General features: G+C 46.4%; 1 protein-coding gene across 4 annotated transcripts in view; it reads right to left on the reverse strand.

Annotated features, from left to right (window-relative positions):
• The window catches only part of LOC142590472 (uncharacterized), a 59,683-nt gene extending 38,452 nt beyond the window's left edge, over positions 1 to 21,231 (reverse strand). The window contains exons 1-2 of one of the 4 annotated variants that reach the window (XR_012830158.1): positions 21,011 to 21,231; positions 18,726 to 18,845 (exon numbers count right to left, since the gene is read on the reverse strand). The gene's annotated coding sequence lies outside the window, so the exon portion shown is untranslated. The remainder of the gene's footprint in view (positions 1 to 18,725; positions 18,846 to 21,010) is intronic. The other 3 variants (XR_012830159.1, XM_075702620.1, XM_075702619.1) reach the window with 3 other exon arrangements.
• Between the last annotated feature and the right edge of the window lie 4,576 nt (positions 21,232 to 25,807).

Consider the following 25,807-nt stretch of genomic DNA (forward strand, 5'->3'; position numbering starts at 1 on the left):
CAGTAGTTTTGCGGCTATAGCACCGCTCAAGGTCGCAGGTTCAATCCCAACCGTGGCAGCTGCATTTTGCATACTTTTGCACTTCAATATAGATGCACGTTAAAGGATACCAGGGTCTCAAAATTAATGCATAGTCTGCAACTATGGAGTGCCTCATAACCTGATTGAAGTTTTGACACATACAGCCCCATAATTTAAGTAATGTTTAACACATCTGCCACGATGTGACATGCCATGTGAGGCAAAGATAATGCTTCACTCTCTTGGAGGTTACGAACAATGGCGTACAATGCCTCAAGAAACACATCTCCCTGTGTGTTCTGTGTACTATGCAAACAAACAGGAGTGGTGCATGCAAGGTAATGTTTACCATCAACTCACCACCCTCCCATTGGACTAACTGTTAAAGACATTCAACATTCACAATCAACATCACTGCCAATTATCGTCACGCAAAGCAAACAGCACAGAAAACTCTGCTTACATCGATTCCCACAGCACCTGGGATCCGCATAATTTTCCCGATAGCCCCAAGGCTCTCCAAGGTATCTTGATACCCTAAGTTGAGTCATTGTTATAATTGATATATCATTATATGTGATATCGTTATAAGTGGACTGCACTGTATGTGGCATGTGATCATAGATGCAAGCAACAGGCCAATAAACTCTCGTCTTGAGGCAACAAGGTAGCACCCGAGTCGAGACCTTTGCATCAGCAAGCAAGAACTATCGGGGGAATCTAGGGGCTCAAGTTTTACTGCGCAGCTCTCGAGCGCCCATTCCGGGCTTAAGCGTTGGCGGCATTATGCCTCGTAACCGAGTGAACAAGTGCAAGTGAAAGATGAAAGGGAATGCAGAGCGCAGCAGCAGATGAAAGAAGAGCGCGTGAGGAGGAGCGAAGGGGAAACTCATCAAGCGATCTCATCTGCACTTCCAAGCGGGGCCAGGATGACGCAAGGCGTGGAGGGATATGCTCGTCTACAGCATCAGCTGCTGAGATCAGACTGCGGTACCAACGTTTGTGGCATGCTAGGCAGACCACAAGCGAAAAAGATTTAATTTTTTAAAGTTTAAACTTATAAATTCCCGAGACAAATCGTCGATATTGAAGAAAGGTTTTAAACTTAAAGGCTCGAAATTTGCCATTGGGGAAGATTTTTCTCCTAAAATTCGAGACATTAGAAACAAACTGTGGAACAGTGCCAAAGGAAATCGCAACAAGCACAATGACGTCTTGCTCACCTTCGACAAATTGTACATTAACGGTCACGCTTTTGTTTGGGGTGACGAAACCAATAACAAAGTACCCCTAAAAAAAAACGAAGCGGAAGCAACGGAAATGAACAGCCCGCCACTGATGTGGGGAAGAGCTCGATCAAACAACTAACCATCATAAATGTAAATGCAAGAAGCCTTCTAAACAAAATGGAATATTTTGAAAGCCTGTTAACTGATCGTGAACCTGGTATAGTGGCTGTCACGGAAATGTGGCTTTCACCACGTTTCCAGCCGTGTAATTTACCACGGAACTATTCAGTCATTTGCAAAGATCGGTGTTCCCGTGGAGGTGGCTCTTATGATAAACAAAAGCCCCCCCATTTGTTTTACTGCCAGATGGGTCGAGTGCTGAATGCATGTTTTGCAGGCTTCTTTGTAACAATACTACAATTTGTGTGGGTTGCTTCTATAGAAGCCCCTCGTCAGGTGATCAGAGCATTTCTGCCATTCACGAGTTTCTACACCGATATGTTAACTCAACTCTAACATTATCTTTATAGGAAACATTAACCTTCCTGACGTGGACTGGGTAACTATGCATCACACATCATCTTCTTCAAAAATTCTTTTTGAACCTAATGTTATCCATTATTCTTCGCCAAATAATCCTAGAACCGATGCATTAGCAAGGTTCGGCAAACAACATCCTTGATCTCATAATAATCAGTGATCATTCTTCAGGGCACCAAGCACAGACAGAAATTATTGAAGGCATTTCTGACCACAACAAACCGCTATGCCTGTTGCCTCTAGACTGCCCGATAAACATGTGTTGTAATGCATCTATTGTACTCAACTTTGAGAAGGCAGATGACGCCAGCACATTAACCCTTTGAGGGTCAATGACATGATTATGCGGCGCTGCGAACAAGTAAAAAATGGTTGATGCTGTATATTTACGGCACGCCAATTTCCTAACTTTTTCTTTTCTGTCATGTGCTGCCACTATGTGGGAATACAGGGAATTTTTTTCCCATGCCTCCCTCTCTTGGTTTTCGTTGCATGGCTTGTTTTAGCGCTAGTTCGCTCCCACACGTCTATATAATATCGCTCATGCATTGGCGTGCGGGCGGGCGGGTGGCGGTTCGGGTTTTGTTCCGCGGGCGGTTTCGGCTTCTTGTGCTTGCAAAACTGATGGCTATCTCGTTACTAATCGCTCAAAGGGCGACCGCTTGTTTCTCGCTCGTTTAGTGCTCACAGGGGTGCACATAGGCAGGTTGCCGCTGTGCATGCGTTTCCGTTGCTTTTTTCTTTTTTAGACTTGCAAGAACTAATTGCCTCTGGTTGGCGATAAGATAAAGATTAGCGGAAGTCTGTCACACATTTTACTTTTTTGATGGGCACACAATCACACAGTTTACTTGAGTGCACGCACCTACGCAGTTCGATTACGCTATGGATGTACATATTAGTGTAAGAGCAGGAACATTTGAGTCTTGCGAAATATTGTCGTAAGCGCATTTTCAAAGCCTTGAACTATAACAATGCATCAAATTTTTAATTCTTATAAGTTTATTTCCTTTTTTTACTGTTGTTATTCATGAATGAAGAGTACATATACACCAATGCAAAATATTTTTTTCTCACTTTACGGTCCCCCTAAAAAAATTACGGTAAATTTTTTCCAAAATAAGTCCCTAAGAAGAATTGGAATCTGCAATAAAAAAAATCAACCCTGGGTGGTCGCATATGGCAAAAAAATCAACCCTCAAAGGGTTAAACCATTTTGCACACAACCTTCAAGCCTCCTCCGACCCGTCAATCGATGTGAACATAGTCTGGCTTTGTTTTAAGAATATGGTTTCCTACTGCATAACTAATTATGTTCCGCTAAAAAACAAGCAACCACAAAGAACTAGCTAATGGATAACTCGAGAAGTCATCCATGCAAAGCATCATGTGGAAAGGGTACATAACTCTATTAAAAATCATGGATCACGTTCATCCAATACTAGCAAACTAGCATGCGCAGTAGGACATTTTCAACAGACAGCCAAAGACGCCAAGGAACATTATTTTCATGTAATGCTGCCTAACTTTCTGACAAACAGCACTCATCGATTCTGGAACCAGTTCTGCCCTACTTATCGGACTTCTTATCGTTATCGGACTTGTCTCCTGAAGAAAAAAACTAACAACGCTAATGCGTACAATAACTATTTTCACTCGAACTTCACAAAAGATGAAGGGCAACCTTTCAGACTTTAGTAGCAGTCCAACATTACGCATTGATCCTTTAATCAAGGGTATCCTTAACATGTTGCTCACCCTTGACTCTAAAAAAAAAAAAACAGAACAGAAGACATGCGGACCAAATCACATTCCAAACAATTTCTTAAAGAGATATGCAAAGCGGTGCAGCCGATACTTGGGCCTGATATTTCGACAATCCCTATTGAAACCATCCTTACCGGACGACTGGAAAAATGTGAAAATCGTCCCAATACACAAAACAGGAGATACCTCATTGCCCTCTAATTATCAACCAATATCTCTTACTTGCTTGCAAGATGCTCAAGCATGTCATCATTAAGTACCAAACAAACTTTCTTGACACTCACAACTTTTTAATGCTGCACCAGCACGGATTCCACCATGGATTGTCAACCGTCGTGCAGCTTACGGAACTTGCGCATGATTTTACATTTAACATCAAGAACTGTAGCCAGACTGATACAATATTATTAACTTTTTGAAAGGATTTGATTGCGTATGCCACAGTAAATTATTAGCAAAATTACGACGTTTTATTGGTGATGGGGAAATCTTATACTGGGCAACAGATTTCTTAAAAACCAGCCAAAATTCGTACTATTTCAACATATGGAATCTGCGACAGTGCCTGTCACTTCAGGCATCCCCAAGGCTCCGTGTTGGGGCCACTGTTATTTTTAATTTTCATTAATGACATAACCAGAGATATTGACTGTAACAACAAACTGTTTGCCAATGACTGCATTATCTACCAAACAATTAACACCTACGAAGATCATGCTTCGCTTAGCAATTCACTCGACCAGCTAAATGAATGAAGCAAAAAATGGCAAATGCCGATAAACACATCTAAATCTGTTAGCATGATGGTACTAAGAAAAAGCGACCTTATGATTTTCCATACTTTATTAATGGCACAATGCTAACCAAAGTTCACCAGCATAAATACTAAGGCATCACACTAACTCCTGACCTGAGATGGGATGCGCACATTGCAAACGTGACCTCGAAGGCATTACGCAAGCTATTTTATCTCCGAAGATGTCTCCGCCTCGCACCCATGTTGACTAAGCTTCTTGCATATACTACTTTCGTAAGACCAGTTTTGGAGTACGCTAACACAGTTTGGTTTCCCCACTCAGTAACTAATATAATGAAACTGGAAAAAGTACAGCGAAAAGTGCTACAGGTTATTTACAAGTATAAGCACACAGGCTCACACACTAACCTTGTGGCTATTTCGGGTTGAGCGACACTATCATCGAGAGCGAAACAAGTACGGCTCAAATTTTTATTTAACTTGATTCACAACTATTATAAGATAGACCTAACAAAATACATGTTTTTCGCAGTCACGGTCATCGAGACAAACATGTACAGGCTATAACAGAATATTCATGCCACAATGACACATTTACGTACTCTTATTCCTCCCTCGTCAAAAGGGAATGGAATTGCCTCAACCCTTCAGTCCCTTTTGCCGACTCATTATCTCAGTTCACATCACGGTTAGAATCCATATCAAGTAATCAGTAACGCAGTCTTATTCGTATAATGTGCTCTTCAACTCTTGTAAGCCATGCTGATTATCGTGAAGGTATTTAATGTTATTTTTGTTCGCGTTTGCTATTCTTTTCATGATGTATTCACTGCATTGCTGCGCATGTCTCTTAGACCCATGATGTCACTGTTTTTTTGTGTGTGTATTGTTACCTTGTCCTTTTGTGTTTCTTGTTTACCGAATTACCGGATGGTCAGGGGCGTAAACGTCAGCGTCCAGACTGGTGGCGCCATCTGGTGGTGTAAAGCTCAACCACCTAACCACATAGCCAATTACTATATTCTTCTTAGCTGGGGTGTAAGTTTTCGACAGTGGCGCAATTGTGAACACAATTACGCCGCTGCCGAAGATTTGCACCAGCAGTGAAGCAGAATAAAGTAGGTTACTGCAGTTTTAGCTCTGTGTTTGTCTGATTGAACTCTACAACACCAGGCAGCTGCGCCGCTCCAGCCACTCACGTTTACGCCCTCGACCATCTGGTAATCCGCCCAAACCACCCCGGTTTGCCGGAACAGCGGACACGCTAAATGTCTCTAATGGTGGCATGATTTCATCGAGATGACGGGCCGCTTTCGTTGTTGGTGGAACAAAAATGTGAGACACAAAGCGTAGTGCCACGCAAGACGGGCTGTGCGGCGATGATGGCTACGATATGGCGCCAAAGTAGCACATGTTGTCTGTATGAAAACAAAGCGCGCTACTCACAGCATTCTCTTCTTAATATAAACCCATATATTAATAATGCAATATATTGACTCGTGAAATTGAAACACCTACACTTAAACCTTGTTAACATGTACCCACTTAATATGTAATTGTGGTTTAGACGTAGTCGTGAAGAATCCCCCACCCAGCCCCCATCGAACCCCATGTATTGGCTGACTGCTCAAGCGGGACATTGCTATTAAAATAATTTTCATCATTTTTTCCATCAATATTAACGAAACTTTCCGTACTTGTTAACATTCTTGTGCCGATTTCAAATATGTAATTATTTTTTAATAGTCCATTTAGTTCTGAAGATAAATGAAATTCATTGTTCGTCCCTTGCAGAAACAATAGAAGAAAAAAAACACGCTACAAAAATTCATATTGGAACATGCCTAGGTAGTAGAAAACATAAGGAACACAATGGTAGGGATACTTTTTTTTGATATAATCAAATATTAGTAATTATACAGCAATTCAATCTTCACAGTTCCAATTGTGGGTACCTACTGTGTGACCTCAAGCAGAACTGAAAATTCTTAAAGCATAAATTGCAAAATCTGTTCCTACCATTGTGTGCTTTGTACACTCAGCTACGAGTCACAACAAAAATTATGGCTCTTCCTGCCTTGAAGGCAGAGATATTGCTGCCGCAAATCAGCAAGTCAAAAATCTGTGTTTTGAGAAAACAAGAAAAATAAATAAATTCACTTGTAATCAAAAGTGCAGAAAAAATTATGTACTATTTCGCAGTGAAAGTGGCTAAAAGCCACCAGAAATGTAGTCACTCTGACTACGGCCACCAAAATGGTGTTTTCTGAAAGCATTCTGCATGTCCATAATGCTCTTGCACTTGTTTCCAGATGCAACTGCTCGGTGGTGGTTCTTCTACACCATGCGTTTCATGCTTGGTATTCCAGGGTTGAGGTGCAGCTCTTTCAATATTGCTGCAGAGCTCGTCTCGCAGCCAGCATTGAATTTCACCACTGCCCCAGCGACTGCAGCTTGCACGGTGAACAGCGAAGCATGCTGTTTCTTTGGGAACCAGTGCCCATATCGGGGAGTGGAGAGACTCGTTGCTGCTCTGAGTACTGCCCGTAGGCACCGCTCAAGGAGCCTTTCATCAGACAGCAGCTCATAAATGGGCAACAGGGCTTCGCAGACATGTGGAGGCAAATTGTAGTGGTGCTTAGGGGCTGCTTCACCCTTAGTGCTCGCTGCATTTTGTTGGCACCATGAGCTTGGTCCTGGTGGACAATAGCTGTGGTCCGATGCCAAGTCATCTGATGTTGTGTGGTGATAAGCGGCCATGACTGCTCTTTTCATTCCCTGCACATCACCCTTGTGAGTCTTCAGGGCCCAGTCATAGTATCGTGTCAGCTTTTTGATTGGATCGGTAGTCAGTTTGTCTTTACCACCAAGGCTCTCCAATCCTGGTCTCTTATGCTTTGTGATAAGGTTTGGCAAGATTGTGCTCATACGTTTCTGTGCATGGTTTGTAGTCTTCCTTTTCCATTGAAATGTATCCATACACTCTGGCCTCCTGCACCACAAGAAAAGTGCGACTGCCACCATCCGAGAGTAGGGTGGTGTACCACAGGTTATGTCGTTGCAGTGACCTCTGGAAAAGGATGAGGGCAGCTTCAACTTCCATTTCACCGGTCTTCTTGGAGGTGCTTTTCTGAAAGGCGTGGCTCTCCTTCCAAGCTTTATAAATCGGGACATTATCCTTTGGTTCATGCTCACAACCAGCGCAAAAGTTGCTGAGCACCACATAGTCGATGACTAGCCCCGTAAACAGCGCTTATGACAGCGCCTACGTCAATGTGAGCTGAGTGGCCGTGTGTTGTCCAGGAACCGTCGTATGACACGGCAATGTTTCCCGGCTTTCCAAGCTCCAATTCCATACCTGCCAACCTGGCGAGATCAAACATCGAAAGACCTTTTATTCGCGCCAACAGGGGGGGGGGGGGGGGGGTTTCGTTCAAACTTTCAGGCACTGTTCGACGAGTCCTTTTGCAGGACTTTGCAGCAGCAGACTTCGCTCACTTAAAGAATTCCTCGGAGTAGCTTTGCTCAAAACATGGTCCAGACTGACGGCCCTTCACTAGCAGCAGCTGTTGGAGGGTTGTGTTGCACATTGACGAGCGGAACTCAGTCCTAGTTTTTCGCGCCGTGCTAAAAATCCTCTCACACTCTGCGTTGCTATGCAGTATCACGAGCAAGTCCAGCATCACCTTAGCAACTCGGTGAAACACGGTTTTCATTGGTGTTTTTCATTTTTCCAACCAAAGACCACTGCACGTCCCACCTTTCTTCATTGAGAATGTCCTCTGGCAGACTGTGCACCTGTAGTGTGGCAAACTCAGCGTCGAGAGCATCTAAAGCGTCTTCAGCAGATTCAGTGGAATCTCGGGCAGCTGAGGAAAGCACTGAATAAAGAAACGAAGACTCGAGAGCAATGCCTGCGAAATAAATTTCAGGTTGGCCACCTCCGCATTCTTCAGAGTTGCGTTTCAGAATTGCGTCCACATCCATAGCGCTTCGTTTCATCGCATTTGGGAAATATTTTCCATAGAAGAGGCCCAACGTAGTCGTTGACACTAAGGGGTAGGTTGTGTTCCGACGAGGAATCCCGTAAACAGGCACTCCACACGTATAACGCTGTCATCGCACTTGTTCCGGCGAAAGTTCACTATGTTGCCTTGCTGCTCAGCAGTGCGAACATAGCTTTGATGCTCCATCGTGCAAAAACGCTGTTTCAAGTCGCCTTTGACACCACAAGACACGCTGACGCCGCATCCATACGTTGTACAATATGCAAAATGTTCTCCTTTTCTTGATGTCAAAAAGCACAGACATTCAGAAGTATAAGATCGCAAGAACTTCTGCAAATACCTCTTCTTGGGCTTTGATAGCGCCATGGCATCAAGCACACGAGGATTCTAACTTTACACAGTGCACCGCACACAGACAGCCTAGCCAACACATTTCATACACACAAGCAGCAGCAACAAGATGCACCGTGGAAGAAAGCATGCATGAAATGCAAGAGCTACATTGGCTCTGGCTTTGGTCGGCTTACTAGGCACCGTAGTCGCTGCTTAGTCAATGATACCAATGGTGCTAGTGCAGCCGTTGTTGATGATGCTGACGATTACAATGTGGCTGTACATTCTGCGGTGCCGGTTTTGAAAAAATGGTTATTGCACGAACAGAGGCCACTTTTTGGGAGATATAAGACAGTGATCGCACAATCGGAAAGTTCAGTAAAAAATCGGGAGTCTCCCTGGCAAATCGGGAGGGTTGGCAGGTATGCAATTCGTCATACAGTTCCCGAACCAATTGCGTGCACAGTGCTGTCTGCTTCTCGGCAGCAAGTGCCCCAACGGGTGCCAACTTCGTCACATACGTCTGCCACGTTTTGGTGTGAAGACTGCGGTGGAAAATGTTCATTGTAGCAAAAACATCGTTTAGCGCCGTTCGCCAATTCCCGGTGGCTTGCATCGCACGCGTGGCAAGAACGTTCACAACGAACGGGTTGTTCTTCTGGTTGCTGTTCATGCAGGGCGAGCTCCACGCCGACACGATATCACCGCAGCATGTGTACATGATAACAATCTTTATGGCAAGGGCATATTCTCGTTCACTTTTTCCTGCTGTGACGCTACCACCGGATACATTGCACTTCATAAATGACATCAGTTTGTTCACGGAATCCAAACTAATGATAGCGAAGCCTACCTCCACATCGACTGGTGCGGCCACAACATCGTCGGCACGAGTGAGGGAATCCAACTTCTGTTTTGTTGCTGGAGTTGAAGCAAGAACTTGGGGGCAATTTTTCAAGTTTTTTGGGGGCATTCATCTCCCTCTGTAACAAATCCGCACATTGCAACATTGCACTGTCACGCTGAATGTGGCCACTGTTCGTAACAATTTCACTCGTAGGCTGGCTAGGCCTACTTCGGCATTGTCTACGGCTTCGGCATCATCTGCGGTTGGCGGCGGGCTATTCTCGATGCTTTCGAACGAATGGAACGCTTGTGAAAGTTATAAGCCAATTCCTTCTTCTTTTTGCCGAACTTGTGCGTCATGGCGAACTTCCCCGGTACATTGGACATCGTTGCGCACTTGTCACAAACCTAGGACTGAGAACAACGAGACCCGCCGTCGCATCGCCTGCAGAGTGGAGCAGATGACAGGAACGTCGTGCAGCCAACCACAGCATGCGTTTCTGGTCATGTGCGCTAGTCGACAAATCGGATTGCACGTTTGGACTTTTTTTTCTCCCCAGATTTCAACGTCACCGGCGAACCGACGGAGTAACTTATGGCGGGAAATTAAAGAAGGAAGGCTCCTCTTTCCAACGAGACCAAGATGGCTACAATCGTGTGCGTAAAAAAAGAGCTACGTGCCGTGATAAAAAGGGCTGTTTTTGCGTGTAATTCAGCTCATAGTGATGTTATGAATTGATATTGAGAACAAAGTACTCTTCCACGAGTTTCGAAACTTGGTGAAGTAAAGGAATATTACCTGTAGATATTGAAATCATTTTCAAAAAAATAGACTTTTTCAAGATTTTTTCGCCGCAAAGAGCAGCTCATTGCCCACCATACGGTTAGTGTGTACTATTTTCTTTCTTGTTCAACACACACAAGCACAAAATCAGCAAAATCTCATGTGCGCAGACGTTTAATTCTCGAGTTGCGATGCATGCACAACAGTCGCCAGCTATAGTGACGTTAAAACATGGCCACCGTGACGTATCTCCTGCTAATATAGGTGTTGCCGACTGCAGCACACAAAAGAATGGCCTTCGATATTAGCTTCCAGTAACGGAAAAAAGCTGCCAGTACGGGTGCAAATTTGCTGTCGCCGTCAAATCCAATCTAATTCAAGTAGTAAGTGCGCAGAAGCACATTCTTTTTTTCTTCATTCCGCCAGTGTGTTTGCAGTCGTGGTATTGTAGTGTTCAACGATCTTTGCTGCGGCGTGTCATACTGTTTCTTTTTCTTGTCTCGTGCGCGTGAGGTGCAGTTGAACACTGGATTATGCCAAAGCATCACATTCTGAGTGTGAAAGAAAAACTGGAAATAATTCCCAGTATTGAGAATGGAACAAAGAAATCTGCAGTTCCCCGTGAAGAGAACTTGCCCTCGACAACTGTGTGTGGCATGTGGAAACTCATGAAAAGTTGAGGAGCGGCACAGTGACAAACTTGAAGAGGTGCCGTATCAGGGACTCGGGTGTTGCTTTGGTTGAAGAAAGTGCGGAGCTTGAACTTGCTGATTAGTGGTCCCCTTCTGGATGAGGAAGCGAAAACTTTTGCAGAACAGCTTAACTGCAGTGGTTTTGTGGGTAGCAACGGGTGGCTGTCACAATTCAATGTCCACCATGACATACTCGGAAAAGCCGTATGCAGTGAAACTGCTGAAGCAGGCAGAGACGGCCTCGATGAGTGGCAGAATGACCGTTTGCAGGAAGCCTTGGCACCCTACGCTGCTTCAGACATCTGTAATTTTGATGAATCAGCACTTTTTTACTGCTTGCTTCCTACAGGACACTGGCATTTAAAAATGAAAACTGCAACGACGGTCAACACACCAAAAATCGATTATTGGTCGCCTTCGGTGTGAACATGACCGGTACTGATAAGCTGAGACTCATGGTGATCGACAGGTAAGGAAAACCTCAGTGCTTCAAAGGTGCCCATCGGCCATCCAGTGCGTTTTATAAAAACAACAAAAAAGGCATAGATGACTGCTCAGCTTTTCGAAGTGTACATGCGCCAGCTAGACTGGCATTTTGCCGCCCAGCAAAGGAACATACTTGTCGTGCTCAACAACACGTCGGCACATGTCGATTTAGATGGCAAGCATCAAGCTGCTGTTCTTGCTGCCCAACATGACAGTGCTTGCCCAGCCCCTCAATCAGGGCATCATCCGCTCTGTGATGCAGATATACTGGAAGAATCTATTGCATAGAATGTTGCTCGCCATGGATAGCAACAAGACCTACTCAATAGACCTTCTGGGTGCCATAGACCTGCTTACACACTCCTGAATGCAGGTCCTGCCTGCGACTGTGCAGAACTGCTTCGAGTGAGCGAAATTCATTGTGCATGAAGATTGTGCACATCGCACTTCGATCAGCTTCAAGCAAAAGTGATGATGATGACGGCGATATGGAAGTGGACAACCGCCCCTTATTATCTGACATGGTGCATGCTTTGAGCGTCATGTGAACTTTTGCAGGGAAGTGGGGCCTTATGGACAAACTGGCTCACAGCTTTACTGAGTTCCAAGGTGCTGTCGTCGCGGCAAGGCCACTAAGGCGGCAAGAGATCACTGATTTGCTGCATACCTGCAAATAAAGCCTGTCTGAGTGTGTGCGTTTGAAAGAATCGTGACAGTTTTTCTCCGGCCGATAAGTAGGCGCTAAACTGGCATTGGCGGTTAATTCGTACATCGTTTAGTGCGTACCTAGGCATCATTTCCTGCCGACAACGTATTAACAAGGTTTGACTGTATAGAGCTGCGCTTAAATTTTGCATTAGGGAGTATCGTAGTCGGCGAATTTTTGTTAGTAACAAAGACAAAAGACAATGGAGGCAAAGAAAGCATAAAGACCCTTACTTGTAGGTACCTAAAGTGAAGGTGAAGAATGTTGTATACAAGGTAAATGAGTGCTGAATAAGTGTCACGATCCGCCCGGGTTCGTGAACGAGAGAGGGCTCGAGGCACACTCCGTTAGATAGATGCTTAGCAGCGTGGTGGTGATGAACGATGACTGGCCTCCGAGCAGCTGTGCTGGTCGGTGTTTATTGGTGCAGTGACCAATGTTGCCCACCGAGCCTGGCGGGCCAACTAAGATTATGCCCAAGGGGGTGTTACATGCTTGTTACATCCCCTTACCCCCAGTTTGTTTGTTGACAACTAAAAACATCCACATTAAAGTGCAAGGTTCAGCCGCCGCCCTAGTCAGGTCAATAGTGCCTGCTATCCAGGCGAGTAATGGTCCGGTGGCCTCCGCGGTCAAGTACTCTGCCTGGGCACCGGTGTTGACGGGCTGGGTGTGGCAATGCCGGGTGCTGCCTGAGCCAGCCTCGCTCCATCCGGAGGGTCTGCAGTCATCGGCCTTGCGAGTGGTTCCAGACTTGACAGCAGCCCCAACGCATGCCACACCGCTACTCGCAACGCTTGTCGCCTTCGAGGTGGGTGGTGCTCCACTGGAAGCCACTGATGTTGCCGCTAGTCCTCCCGCGGGCCAGAACTCTGAAGCAGCAGCTGAGGGTGCTAGCCAGGTCCCAAGGCAAGGTCTAACATGGTCAGCGTGTTGGTGCCACGTGGCCCTGTCTGGCATGCAGACAAGTAGGGATGAGGCACTGGCAGGAGGCACCAGCTGTCTGACGGAACAGGGTGGGCCAGGATGAAAGTTCCTGGCGAAAACTGGAGCTCCCAACTCCGGCGAAGGCCCGGGACGCCACCCTCGGTCGGCAGCCAGCTTCTGCTTCAGGAGCACTGTGGATTGGAAGTCCCGATGCAAGACGTCCAAGGGTGTCTTGACCATCTGAGCCAGCAGAAGCTCACAGGGGGCACAGCCAGTGACATTGTGGGGCGCAGTCCAGTACTGCAACAGTACCTGTGCAACCTGCATCCGGAACTCCCTAACTCCCTAGACTGGCTCTTCTTGAGCTTGTTCTTGATGGTCTGCACCACCCACTCGGCTGCACCATTTCAAGCAGGGCGGTACGGCGGAACCATCAAGCGGCGGATTCAGGTCTTTGTCAGCCAGGCCAGGTACTCTGTGCTGGTAAAAGCCGGACCATAGTCGGACACGATGACGTCTGGCAAACCCTGGGCGGCCAATACCTGTCACAACACCGCAATGGTCGCGCCTACTGATGGAGTGGTGACAGGTAGAACTTCCACCCATTTCGAAAAGGCATCCACCACCACCAGGAAGGAATGGCCCTTGAAGGGGCCCCCCCAAAATACACATGTAGGTGGGACCAGGGTCTCTGTGGGAACGGCCAGGGGGTGTCTTCCACATGATGTGAGGCCCGCTGATGCACCTGGCAGACTTGGCAGCTATGCACCATGTGAGCGATGTCCTGGTCCAGGCCGCCAGATGTGGGACCGGGCCGCCATGTTGGTCTTTTCGACGCCAGGATAACCCGTGTGCAGCAACTGCCGGACCCTGGACCGAGGACTCTGTCGGATCACCACCCTTGAAGCCCACAGTAGGCAGCCCTGCTGCAAGCTCAGCTCGGCAACCTTGTGGCTATAGGCCTGCTGAACCAATTCCCACCCACGGGACACAGCCTTGACCACCTGAGACAGGACTGGGTCCTGGCTGGTCGCCTGCGATACCGCAGATCTGGAGAGTATCTCCGGGAATGCGAGTTCCAGCATGAACACTTGAGCAGGTTCTAGAACAGCATCTGGCCCTTCTGGCAGGGGCAGGCGGCTCAGGGTATCAGCAGGTCCCAGGTCCTTTCCCGGACGGCAATAATAATAATCATCATCAGCCTGGCTACGCCCACTGCAGGGCAAAGGCCTCACCCATATTTCTCTGACTACCCCGCTCATGTACTAATTGTGGCCATGTCATCCCTGCAAACTTCTTAACCTCATCCACCCACCTAACTTTCTGCCACCCCTTGCTACGCTTCCCTTCTCTTGGAATCCAGTCTGTAACCCTTAATGACCATCGGTTATCTTCCCTCCTCATTACATGTCCTGCCCATGCCCATTTCTTTTTCTTGATTTCAACTAAGATGTCATTAACTTGCGTTTGCTCCCTCACCCAATCTGCTCTTTTCTTATCCCTTAGCGTTATGCCCATTATTTTTCTTTCTATAGCTCGTTGCGTCGTCCTCAATTTAAGTAGAACCCTTTTCGTAAGCCCCGTAGTTTCTGCCCCGTAGGTGAGGACTGGTAAGACAGCTGTTCAAGCACTTTTCTCTTCAGGGATAATGCCAACCTGCTGTTTGTGATCTGAGAATGCCTGCCAAATGCACCCCAGCCCATTCTTATTCTTCTGATTATTTCAGTCTCATGATCCGGATCTGCAGTCACTACCTGCTTTAAGCAGATGTATTCCCTTACCACTTCCAGTGCCTCACAACCTATCGCAAACTGCTGTTCTCTTCCGAGACTGGTAAACATTACTTCAGTTTCCTGCAGATTAATTTTTAGACCCACCCTTCTCCTTTGCCTCTCCAGGTCAGTGAACATGCATTTCAATTGGTCCCGCGAGTTACTAAGCAAGGCAATATCATCAGCGAATCGCAAGTTACTAAGGTATTCTCCATTAACTCTTATCCCAAATTCTTCCCAATCCAGGTCTCTGAATACCTCCTGTAAACACGCAGTGAATAGCATTGGAGAGATCGTATCTCCCTACCTGATGCCTTTCTTTATTGGGATTTTGTTGCTTTCTTTATGGAGAACTACGGTGGCTGTAGAGCCGCTATATCTTTCAGTATTTTTACATACGGCTCATCTACACCCTGATTCCGTAATGCCTCCATGACTGCTGAGGTTTCGACAGAATCAAACGCTTTCTCGTAATCAATGAAAGCTATACATAAGAGTTGGTTATATTCCGCACATTTCTCTATCACCTGATTGATAGTGTGAATATGCTCTATTGTTGAGTAGCCTTTACGGAATACTGCCTGGTCCTTTGCTTGGCAGAAGTCTAAGGTGTTCCCGATTCTATTTGCGATTACCTTAGTAAATAGTTTGTAGGCAACTGACAGTAAGCTGATCGGTCTACAATTTTTCAAGTCTTTGGCGTCCCCTTTGTTATGGATTAGGATTATGTTAGCATTCTTCCAAGATTCTGGTACGCTCGAGGTCATGAGGCATTGCGTATACAGGGTGGCCAGTTTCTCTATAACAATCTGCCCACCATCCTTCAACAATTCTGCTGTTACCTGATCCTCCCCAGCTGCCTTCCTCCTTTGCATATCTCCCAAGGCTTTCTGTACTTCTCCCGGCGTTACTTGTGAGATGTCAAATTTCTCTACACTATTCCCTCTTCCATTATCTATTATCACTGGTAGTGTATAAATCTCTACAGAACTCCTCAGCCACTTGAACTATCTCATCCATATTAGTAATGATATTGCCGGCTTTGTCTCTTACCGCATACATCTGATTCTTGCCTATTCCTAGTTTCTTCTTCACTGCTCTTAGGCTACCTCCGTTCCTGAGAGCATGTTGAATTCTATCTATATTATACTTCCTTATGTCAGCAGTCTTATGCTTGTTGATTAACTTGGAAAGTTCTGCCAGTTCTATTCTAGCTGTAGGGTTAGAGGCTTTCATACATTTTCTTAATCAGATCTTTCGTCTCCTGCGATAGCTTACCGGCATCCTAACGAAGTTACCACCGACTTCTATTGCACACTCCTTAATGATGCCGATAAGATTGTTGTTCATTGCTTCAACACTAAGGTCCTCTTTCTGAGTCTTCTTCTCGGACGGCAAACCAGCTGGTAACTGTAAGCTGCCAGCCTCAAGGCCCAGCGTACCACTCTAGGTGATGCCTGCACAAGAACTGCCTTGTCAGGCCCCAGCAGCCCCAACAGCGGCTTGTGGTCTGTGGCTGCCTCGAACGTCCGGCCCCACAGATACTGGTGGAAGTGTTCGACCTCGAACATGAGGGACAGGCCTTCCTTGTCCCGCTGGCTGTAGCGTTGCTCTGCAGCATGAAGCCGACGAGAAGCAAATGACACAGGGCGTTCTTGGCCATCCTTGTCCCAGTGTGCCAGGACAGCTCCCGCACCGTACGGCAACGCATCTACGGTCAGGACGACAGGCTTGGCAGTTCCGAAGTGTACCAGCACTGGAGCCTTTTTGATTAGCTTCTTGCTGTGCTGGAAGGCCCGGTCCTGCTTCTTCTTCCAGACCCATTGCTGACCATCTCGAAGCAGAAGATGGAGCGGCTATAGATGCTCGGACAGGTTCGGCAGGAAACTCCTGTAGAAGTTGATGAGGCTGAGGTAGCTCTGATGCTCCGCAGCATGGTGGTGATGAACGATGACTGACCGCCGATCAGCTGTGCTCGTCTGTGTTTACTGGTGCAGTGACCAATGTTGCCCACCGAGCCTTGCGGGCCAACAAAGATTATGCCAGAGGGGGCGTCACATGCTTGTTACAAGTATAAAATTCAATAATGTGTAAAATACAGACCGAGGATGCTGAGGCGAATGAGTAGAATTAATTGGAGAGAGAATCTATAATGACCACATTCAGGATTGCTAGCACCGCAAATTTTCAAGATTGCAAACATAGTAGCCTGTGTACAAAACGGGAAGACCAAGATGATTCAGTAACATAATGGGAACAGACTAAGACTTCAGCTTCGTGGAAGCAATTAGATTAACTGTTGTTAATGAACAGCTTAACGAACAGTGACAAGACACAGTAATACAGAGAAATATCGCTGGACATGGTGGGAGTAGTTGGAGGAGAAGGGACAAACACATATGGCATGAGAACGTAATGTCAGGCCATGCTGTGTTGATAACAGTCGAACCCATTTTGTCATAATCCCTGCTTACAAAAGTTGATGGGGGAGTTCGGGCATTTAACTGCAATAAAAACAGATAGTTTAATGAAAGATTCATAATGACGCTATGTTATACAGAATGAGAAATGGGTTGCTGTAATAACGGAGACGAGACAAAATGTTATCAAAGATGCATTTTGGCCTTCGAAGTTATACCACAATGTTAGCAAGCAACAGTGCATGTTCTTGGTATTTTGGTGGTACCTTTTTCAGCAAATTAGAGTGTGAACTTGTGTGAAGAAAAATGTGCAGAGACCATAGATGATGATTGTCAGTGGAAGCAAATAGCCCCAAGGAACAAACGAGTGGGTTAACAAAAAAAGATAAGAAGCGAACAAAAGAACAAAGAAATTGCGTATGAACATTTTCCTAGCCAAATCCGACCCCCAAGCATCACAGGCCACAAACTAACTATGAAAACATTCAAAAGAGCCAAGGAAAGATATTCGCTTCAGAAGATTCCACCGCAGCCACACGTCCATGCCAGAATGAAATGCAGAGTACACTACACTGCTGCACATAAAAGTGGAAAAATTGCAATATGCCACCACACGAACAATATACCTACACTTGCCAATCACAACTCAAACACTGAGACATTTAAGCATACCTGGAGGGCCATTTCTGATATTGAAATAATTTAAGCAACTGTTTCAGCTGACTGGCATTCCCTGTGTGCAAGACCTAACCTAGTGTAAAATCTAGAGAAACGAGAAAAAATGAGGTGGGCTAACTTTGAGTTCTTTTAATTAAAGCCAAGAGTTTATTCAGGGATGAGTTAACTTTCGGGGATGGGACATGTCTCAGGATTTTATGGTATACTAATACTTTCACTGCCGTTCACAGGCATCGCTCGGGGCACACCAACTGCATTGTACAGATAGACACAGTCTTATCACAATGAGTCAGACATTGAGGACGCAATTGACAAGTGATAGTGCACCAGACACAAAATGATGTTGAAAAGCAGCAACAGTAGTGCCACAGGGAAATTGCTTACAGATGAGGACAATCGTTGGTGATTCGCAAGATAATTATTTCTCTACGATTTATTGTCTCGGTACGGCTGCAAACAAATTTTTTGGATTGTTCTTCCACTGTGTCCTTTGTGATGGTATAAGGCATTAAGTGCTATACAATATTCTAAGCCTTTTAGCCTGGACAATCTTATATGTGCATTTAAGGCGTTGTGGGAACTTCCAAAAGATAAATGGCCAGCCTTAGTGACTTAATCTGAACATGCCTTGCCCCCTGTATAGCACGATAGGCATAGGGTGTCATACATCAATCAAACCACTTTTAATTCAATCCTCCTTTACTGGAGCAGCTCAAGTATCACAAACAGCAGCATGCCTTGAGCAAATGGATATACATACCAGATCTGGATTGAGCAAACCAGCAGCGATCAGTATTTGTGGCTATTTGTTGTCAATGAAGTAGAGATAGGCTAGATCTTGATGGGCACAACTAACATCAGGAGGAACTGTAAGGAGGAACTGTAAAGACAGCAGTAGCACAGTAAAACAAATTAGACAAATGACTGTACACACATCCAGGGATATGGGCCTAGAGCACTTCACCAATAACTGCCACAAAGTGAAACATACGTTCCTGATGCAACTGGGGAAAAAGTTCCTTTAGCTGTAAACATTACAAGTGTGTAGAGTTTGTCTGGGTAGTTCGTAATTGATATCCTAAAAACAGCACACTGAACTAATTACTTAACTAATTAAATTTTTCAAAGTAAAATACATCATAAAATTCGTAAAGTACGACTTACACACAACCTAGAGACACGATGGCATCAGATTGTAATTTGACTATACAAGATAAAATTCTGTTATTCAGAAACTGAAACCCCTTTTCCAACTGCCATTTGAGGACTGTCTTAGTAGGAGCGGCGCGATGTGCTCGGTTCCTTGCAATGCCATCCAGATGGTGCTTGGCCTCGCACATCCGCAGCGCCAGCCGTGGGGGGGAAATGAGAAAAAAATATACAGAAAGCTCGCCTTCGTGCATAGCATTCGCTACCAGCATTTTCAGGAAAACATTATGGTTACATAAGCTGCAGTTGCTGGAAAGTCTAAGAAGCAGTCAGGGGATTTCTTAATGCTATTGCGTCCCACTCAAAGGCAAAGCTTAAGTGTCCTCCAAGTTTTTCTTCTTTTGTGTGTGCAAACATGCTGTTACATGAACAAAGAAAGCAACGAACATAGGTATAATGAGCTCATTTGTGCACTCATGCATGTTTGCCTTTAAAAGTACACATAGGCGACAGCAGGGGTCGTATTCTAAAACGTTCGCATTCCGCAATACTATCACATTGGCCACGCCTCCGGCAACGGTGTGTGCAGATTGGCTGTTTTGGCAAAACCAGAAAATAACTAGCACCATCTAGCAGTCCCTGTCTACGTCACTTTAACATCATGGTGTCATTGGGTGCTCTGGACATATATTGAATAAACAAACACGTCTTTTGCCGTTCGGTTGCTGGTGGAGTATAGTAGAGGCAAGAGAGCTGCTCGTTTAAAGTAGTCTTTTTGGTGGCATCTTACATGTGTTCTTTCGAAGCAATATTTGTTGCTTATTGGTTATGTGTATTGTGTTGCCCAGTGGAAGTGACAAGTGTCGGTGGCAGTGTTTTAGAGCAGCTTTCGTCTTTGCTCAGCTCTACCCATCTTTAAAATAAGGTACCGCGCTTACATGATGCCCCTCTGGCAGTGCCCGATGACTGACACACGCACTTAGAAACAAAGCGTGTAGTTTAATAAATCACCTAAATTGTGCTTCGTAATCGCGTGAGTTATAGCACAATTTATTCATTAAAATAAAACAATTACACTCGAAAACAACACACCCGAGCCGCTCTTCACTCGCACAGTGCGCTCGCTGTCTCATGCGATGTTAAGTGTTCGAAAGCGTGTGTTGGAAGTGCATGCTGACGTCATGGGTAAGCGGTCGCTTGATTTATTGAAATTGACTATCACGGCGGCGAAACTATCGCGAAAGGCGAACGCTTAATAACATGGCCCCATCAGGCAAGTGAGTACCTGCGCGCTCACCACGTGCACATAGCATGACACAACTCCACAGCTCGCACATAAGATCTGCTAACAAGCTTCAAATGAAAGAAACGCACTGTCATTAGAGGAGAGCAACAAATGGATAGTTCTGACGCTTCAGCTGGAACGGTCAGCACAATTAAACAGTAAGGGAAAGAAATGCAGCCATGTGCGTGACCACTGCTGTGCACAATATCACAACCATCCCGTGACATCCACATAAAAGACGCATAGCCTAGAGTAATATCAGATAAAGGTGGAGAAAACATTCGCAGCACTGACAGTTCAGTGCATATACAGGTGTTGGCGCGGGAAGAGACACCTTTTCCCCATCGCGACTAAACACACGCCTGTTGCACATTGCGAACGGTGGTACTCTGTGGTTTCAACTAGGGGCAGCGCATAAGAACTGCAGAAGTGCTCATCGAAGGTACGAATCCATGATCTTGCGATCTCTGCAAGACTGCAGCAACCGTTTCGCGCCATCTGAAATTTCGAGACCACGTTACACCGCACGAATTCGCAAACGCGCTTGTTCCTACAATCTCGTGTGGGCAAAAGTATAGGTAATAGTGACACACTCCGAGAAGTACTTTCACCTTTGTTCCAGATGCGTTGAGGTAGCACGGGCAGCTAGACAACGGGGACTGACAATGGAACAGGCCCTGGGAGGCCCGACGACGGCCCCATAAGATAAAAGTGACGGCCCTAGGCTTCCTCCGACAGCAGTCCTTTATTCTATAAAAGCATTGTAACCAAAGTCGCCCGCCTGCAGACGAGGCGTTCATTTGAGGGATCGCCAGTCGTTTATGCGCAGGCGCGAGTAAGAGCGGGCGCGAGAGAGAAAATCTGGGGGCTTATGCTCCTTGAACATATGACTGCCCATACTCTGCCTAGGTACTGCGTGTTGTAGGCGTTTCTCCCTAGGCGTGCCGGCATCGCACCAGACCACACCACACTACTAACTAAACCTGTATGACGTAGCCTCGAACCAGCATGCCGCGCCGCCCTCCTACTCACACTGGTATGTGTGGATTGTCATTTCTCGCCGCGGCAACTTGGAAAGGTAGCGGTTTAATTGCTAATTAGGGAGATTCTAATGTGTTCTGGCTGGGATTTTTGCGATGCCGGTTGACTCAAGGTCGACGGGCTACCACTCTGCTGTATTCGCCTGCAAAAATAACTTTCAGAAGCAAGCGTGAAGTGCATCTAGCAGCGGCGACTTCGTGGACAAAGCCGCTGCGATAGCAGAGAAGCGTTCGCTTTGCATTGCCAGCATAAACAAAAACGACTTGATGTCATAACGTGTATGTTCGGAAGGTCTTGGTCCCAGTGAGCGCTCAGCGACGAACTCGGAACCCAGCAACCATTATCAAACTGGGATATGAAAAAAGTGCGTTTTTTTAGTCGGTGAACTATATAACTAACGTTCTGGCGCAAGTTGACCGAGGAAGTATTATAAAATCAGTACGTGTCGACTAAGAAGTGAAGGTGCGTTCTTTTACATTCTGTAACCAAAGCCATGCTACTGCATGCCGGCCGGCCTTAGTTCACATGGGCTCTCCCGTGCTTCCGAATCTCTCCGGCAAACTGTCAACGCCTCTCATGGCGCGCTGTATTACTGCAGAAAATAAAGTTGCTGTTGCAAAGAGTAGTTGTTCGTTTTTCAGCTCTCTCGAGTAGGCGAGGGGCCCTTTGCATGCACAGGCACCATACGACACCTAAGAGTGCGCATAATCTTCCAACGCGTCGCGTGCGTCTGGTTGACCGTGGCATATTCACGGCCACTATCACCAGTTCATTTTATCCATGTTAACACCCCTTTCGATCGACTTATATTACAGTTCTTTAATTTGTAAAGGCGTCGGATAAATAATGTTTAGAAAATTGTACCGCGATAATTTTAGGAGCACGAAATCTAGCAAAACGTATTTCCTGGGAGCTTCGCATATACCTGAATTAGGATGTACGCTGGTGCGGCACACCGCATGACACATGGAGACACTTCTAATTGTTGTCGCCTGAGTGGTACCTTAATAGAGTCCAAGGTTAGACAAACAATACTAAAACGTACGTTACATGTATACGTTACGTATCGATAATGTTCAGACTTGACGCCTCCTATTTCGATAGCGGGCAGCGCCTCTAGGCCCGTCGCCTTCGATATTGCAGCTATATCGAAGCTAAGAGCTTGTTGACGACACGTTAAGAAGCTTCGCAATCCAAACAACTTGTTGACAGCTCTTGGGAAAGCGCGAGAACTTGCCGTTCGTCGTCAACAGCACGTACGCCGTGTACCCTAAAGCGTGATCCCTGCCGATCCCACATCCCTCATACCAGCATGGTGGCGGCCTCAATAAAACGGTCTTTAAAGTACAGTAATTCTGGTTAACAAATTTTATTACGATCTGAGGTTTTATAATTTAGTTAAATTGACAACTTCGGAAATTTGGGAAGATTTTGTGGCGGATGGACGGGTTTTTCCACGGCTTCGTGGCGGCGACGAAATGAGCTTTATGTACATGTTTCCAGCTTGCTCCTGTTTTTGATTTGCTTACTTTTTAGCCTTTAAATAATAACTGGGTGGATTTTTTTCTCTTTCTTCGTGTGCGCGGGTGTGTTAATTGCGGATATATTTGGCTTTGCAGGATACTCAGAGCGCCCTTTCGCGCCGCGTGCTTCAGCAGGTGCAAACGGGTAGGACGTTAAAGGGAAGCTGAAACGGTTTTCAATTTCCATGAATTGCTGGGATTGGGAAGAACAAATCTAATAATTTACGGTTCCGAATTTTTTCTTCGTTTTGTTAATATAAGGGGCGGAAATCGCTTTCTAAATCACCCCCGCGGACACGCCCCCATCGCTTCCCGGAGCGCCGGGTGAGGTGGTTGCCAGAGGAGAGAACCGGCGAGAGTGACGTCATTCGCGGCGACCGAGCTGCCGGACCGGCGTGCTGGCATGTACTGGTATGCCTCTTTCCGTCCTGCGCTTTACTGAACGACGCTACGAGAGATCTGCCGCCGCCGCCGCTCACGTTTGTTTTCTTTTGCGATTTTCGTAAAATGTTCTTTCGTGAAGCTGCCCGTCGTGGCAGGTTCACGTGCATGCTCGCGCGAGCAAACGCCGCTGGCACGCTGCGAAGCACAGACGGAAACGCGCGCAGCAATACATTTTAGTGACCGGACTTCGTGCGTAGCTTCCACAGCGTTGCACCTGAGGTATGAAATGGAATATAGGCTTGCCTAGTGACATTCGACGTGCGGTTGCAGTTATAGTGTTTACCACACGGCGGTGCTAAAACTGCATAATATCTTTACGTCAACACTAGCATGGAGCACGCATACCGATTCTTGATCGAGCCACAATCGCAACGTCGTCGAACCATAGTATGAATATTGCACATATAATACCTCTGGCCATCTCTGGACGTGTATGATAAGCAACTTCCATGACTGTACCTCGCAGCACTGCATGTGCGCGGTTTGAAACGCGGCACTTGTGTTCGCGATCGTGTATCAACACTCAAAAAACCACGGGACTTTAGACAAGCAGCGGCAAGGTGCTTGACGTCGCGGAATCGCACCCGTGTTTATAATCTGAGAAGTTAGTGCTTCGGCATTCTTCCAGCAGCAAGTTCCCAGTGACACTTTAGCGCATTTTTTTCTCCCGTCATTGGAACGTGCAGCTACATGAAAAAAAAAACATACGTACCAGCTAAGATTTTCAACGCGCGAGAAGGTGCACAAATAGCTCTTGCTGTTGGCACACTCAACATCGACGTTGCCGCCGTTACCGCCATTGCCGCCATCGTTTTCCGTATCGGCTGTCGGTTCGAACATGTACGGCGAAAATACAAGCTGTCCGAGACATCGAGAACGTTCCATAATGCTTACAACTCAGCTATGAAGCCAGAACAGAACAGCGTGCTACGCTCTGAAACGGCGACGTGCGGCGGCGCCGACCGGCGACTGCCGCGATTGACGCCACAGCGGCCCCGACCAATCACGGGCAACAGCGGCGTTCTCGCGATGCTCTGAGGCGCTGGTGCACGTTTTCTTGAAAAAACAGCCGCTTGCGTTTGTTTCCGCCCTTTTTGAACCAGATATTCGTGTTCAGGAGACTCAAAACTGTAGAATGCCGCAGAGAACTCATTCTTTTCGAAAAGTGTTTCAGCTTCCCTTTAAATTTTTATAGTCTTTAAATAGTAGCTTGGAAGGGGCAAGACTAACAGTGGTTTCACTGCGTGTGCTTTTGCATCGAGAATATTGCTTTGGTAGGAAAGTGCGAGCATGGCCGTGTGGTTGAACACTTGCGAACACGTGTCATACTGTGCGGCATAGATTCCTTTTAAAACATTGCTGATAATTACCTTGCGACATTTTAAGGATTTAGATTTTGTGCGTATTGGTTTTTGCTCGAAGGCACGAGCTCTGAAATCTTCGGTATTTGCATTAGAAAAATCCGTGCACGCAATACATGGCAAGAAAGCCGGGAAAGCGTGCAGTGTGGTGGGGTCCCTCAATGCAGACGAGGGGACGGATGAGAATGGAGAGGGAATCGAGTCAATCGGCAGTCACTGTGGTGTCGATGCTAGGCTAAAGAAAATGGAGGCTTTCCAGGATGAGCTTGTCAAACAGGTCGAAGAGCTAAAAAATGAGCTACATATGGAGCATGATGCATGGAAGGTAGTGGAAAAAAGACTTCAAGCAGCCGAGGAAAAGCTGATTAGGGCCGCCATTGTGAACGAGAATGGTCGTGACAATGGAACGCAGTCTCCCAACGTGACAGGAGAGGGAGTGTCAGTGAAGCATTTGGAATGCGTGCAACGTGGGAGGGGTAGCTGGAAAAAGCGGCACCTACCTCGAGGCCGCCACACACACACAAAAAAAAAAACGCAGGAGCGCAGGGGTCAATGCCCATTGTAAAGTCCGAATCACGCGGAAAAGGACAAAGGGATGCAGGGATAGGTAGGAGAGAGTGAAATTGTGATGCACGAACGGGTCTCCAGAGCGCAGCAGGGTCTCCCAGTCCTCCTAGGTCTTCAGGTGCTCGAGGCCACGCGGGGGAGGATCCGCTGGGCAATGAGAAAGGAGGTGGAGAGCAGAAGCGCGAGGTTCGGGACAGAGATTACAGGCTCATGTGAGGGAAAGTGGGTGATAGTGAGAAAGAGTCAGAGAAGATGGGAGAGTGTGTGTTTGTAATCGGCGCCAAAGGGTTGCTTGTTGATTGCTAAGGAATTTGTGCGATGCGGGGTACAGCTGACGCGCCGCCTTGGAGGCATTCGTCATTTCGTTGAAAGTGTGCGCGCGCTCCTTCGTGAATCCCGGATCGGAGGCCGCAAGAGCCCGGTTTAAAGAACCTCGGGCTAAGAGGTTGGCGGCCTCGTTTCCAGGATTCCC

This window comes from Dermacentor variabilis, chromosome 8, assembly GCF_050947875.1.
Source record: "Dermacentor variabilis isolate Ectoservices chromosome 8, ASM5094787v1, whole genome shotgun sequence".
NCBI classification, from domain to species: Eukaryota; Metazoa; Arthropoda; class Arachnida; order Ixodida; family Ixodidae; genus Dermacentor; species Dermacentor variabilis.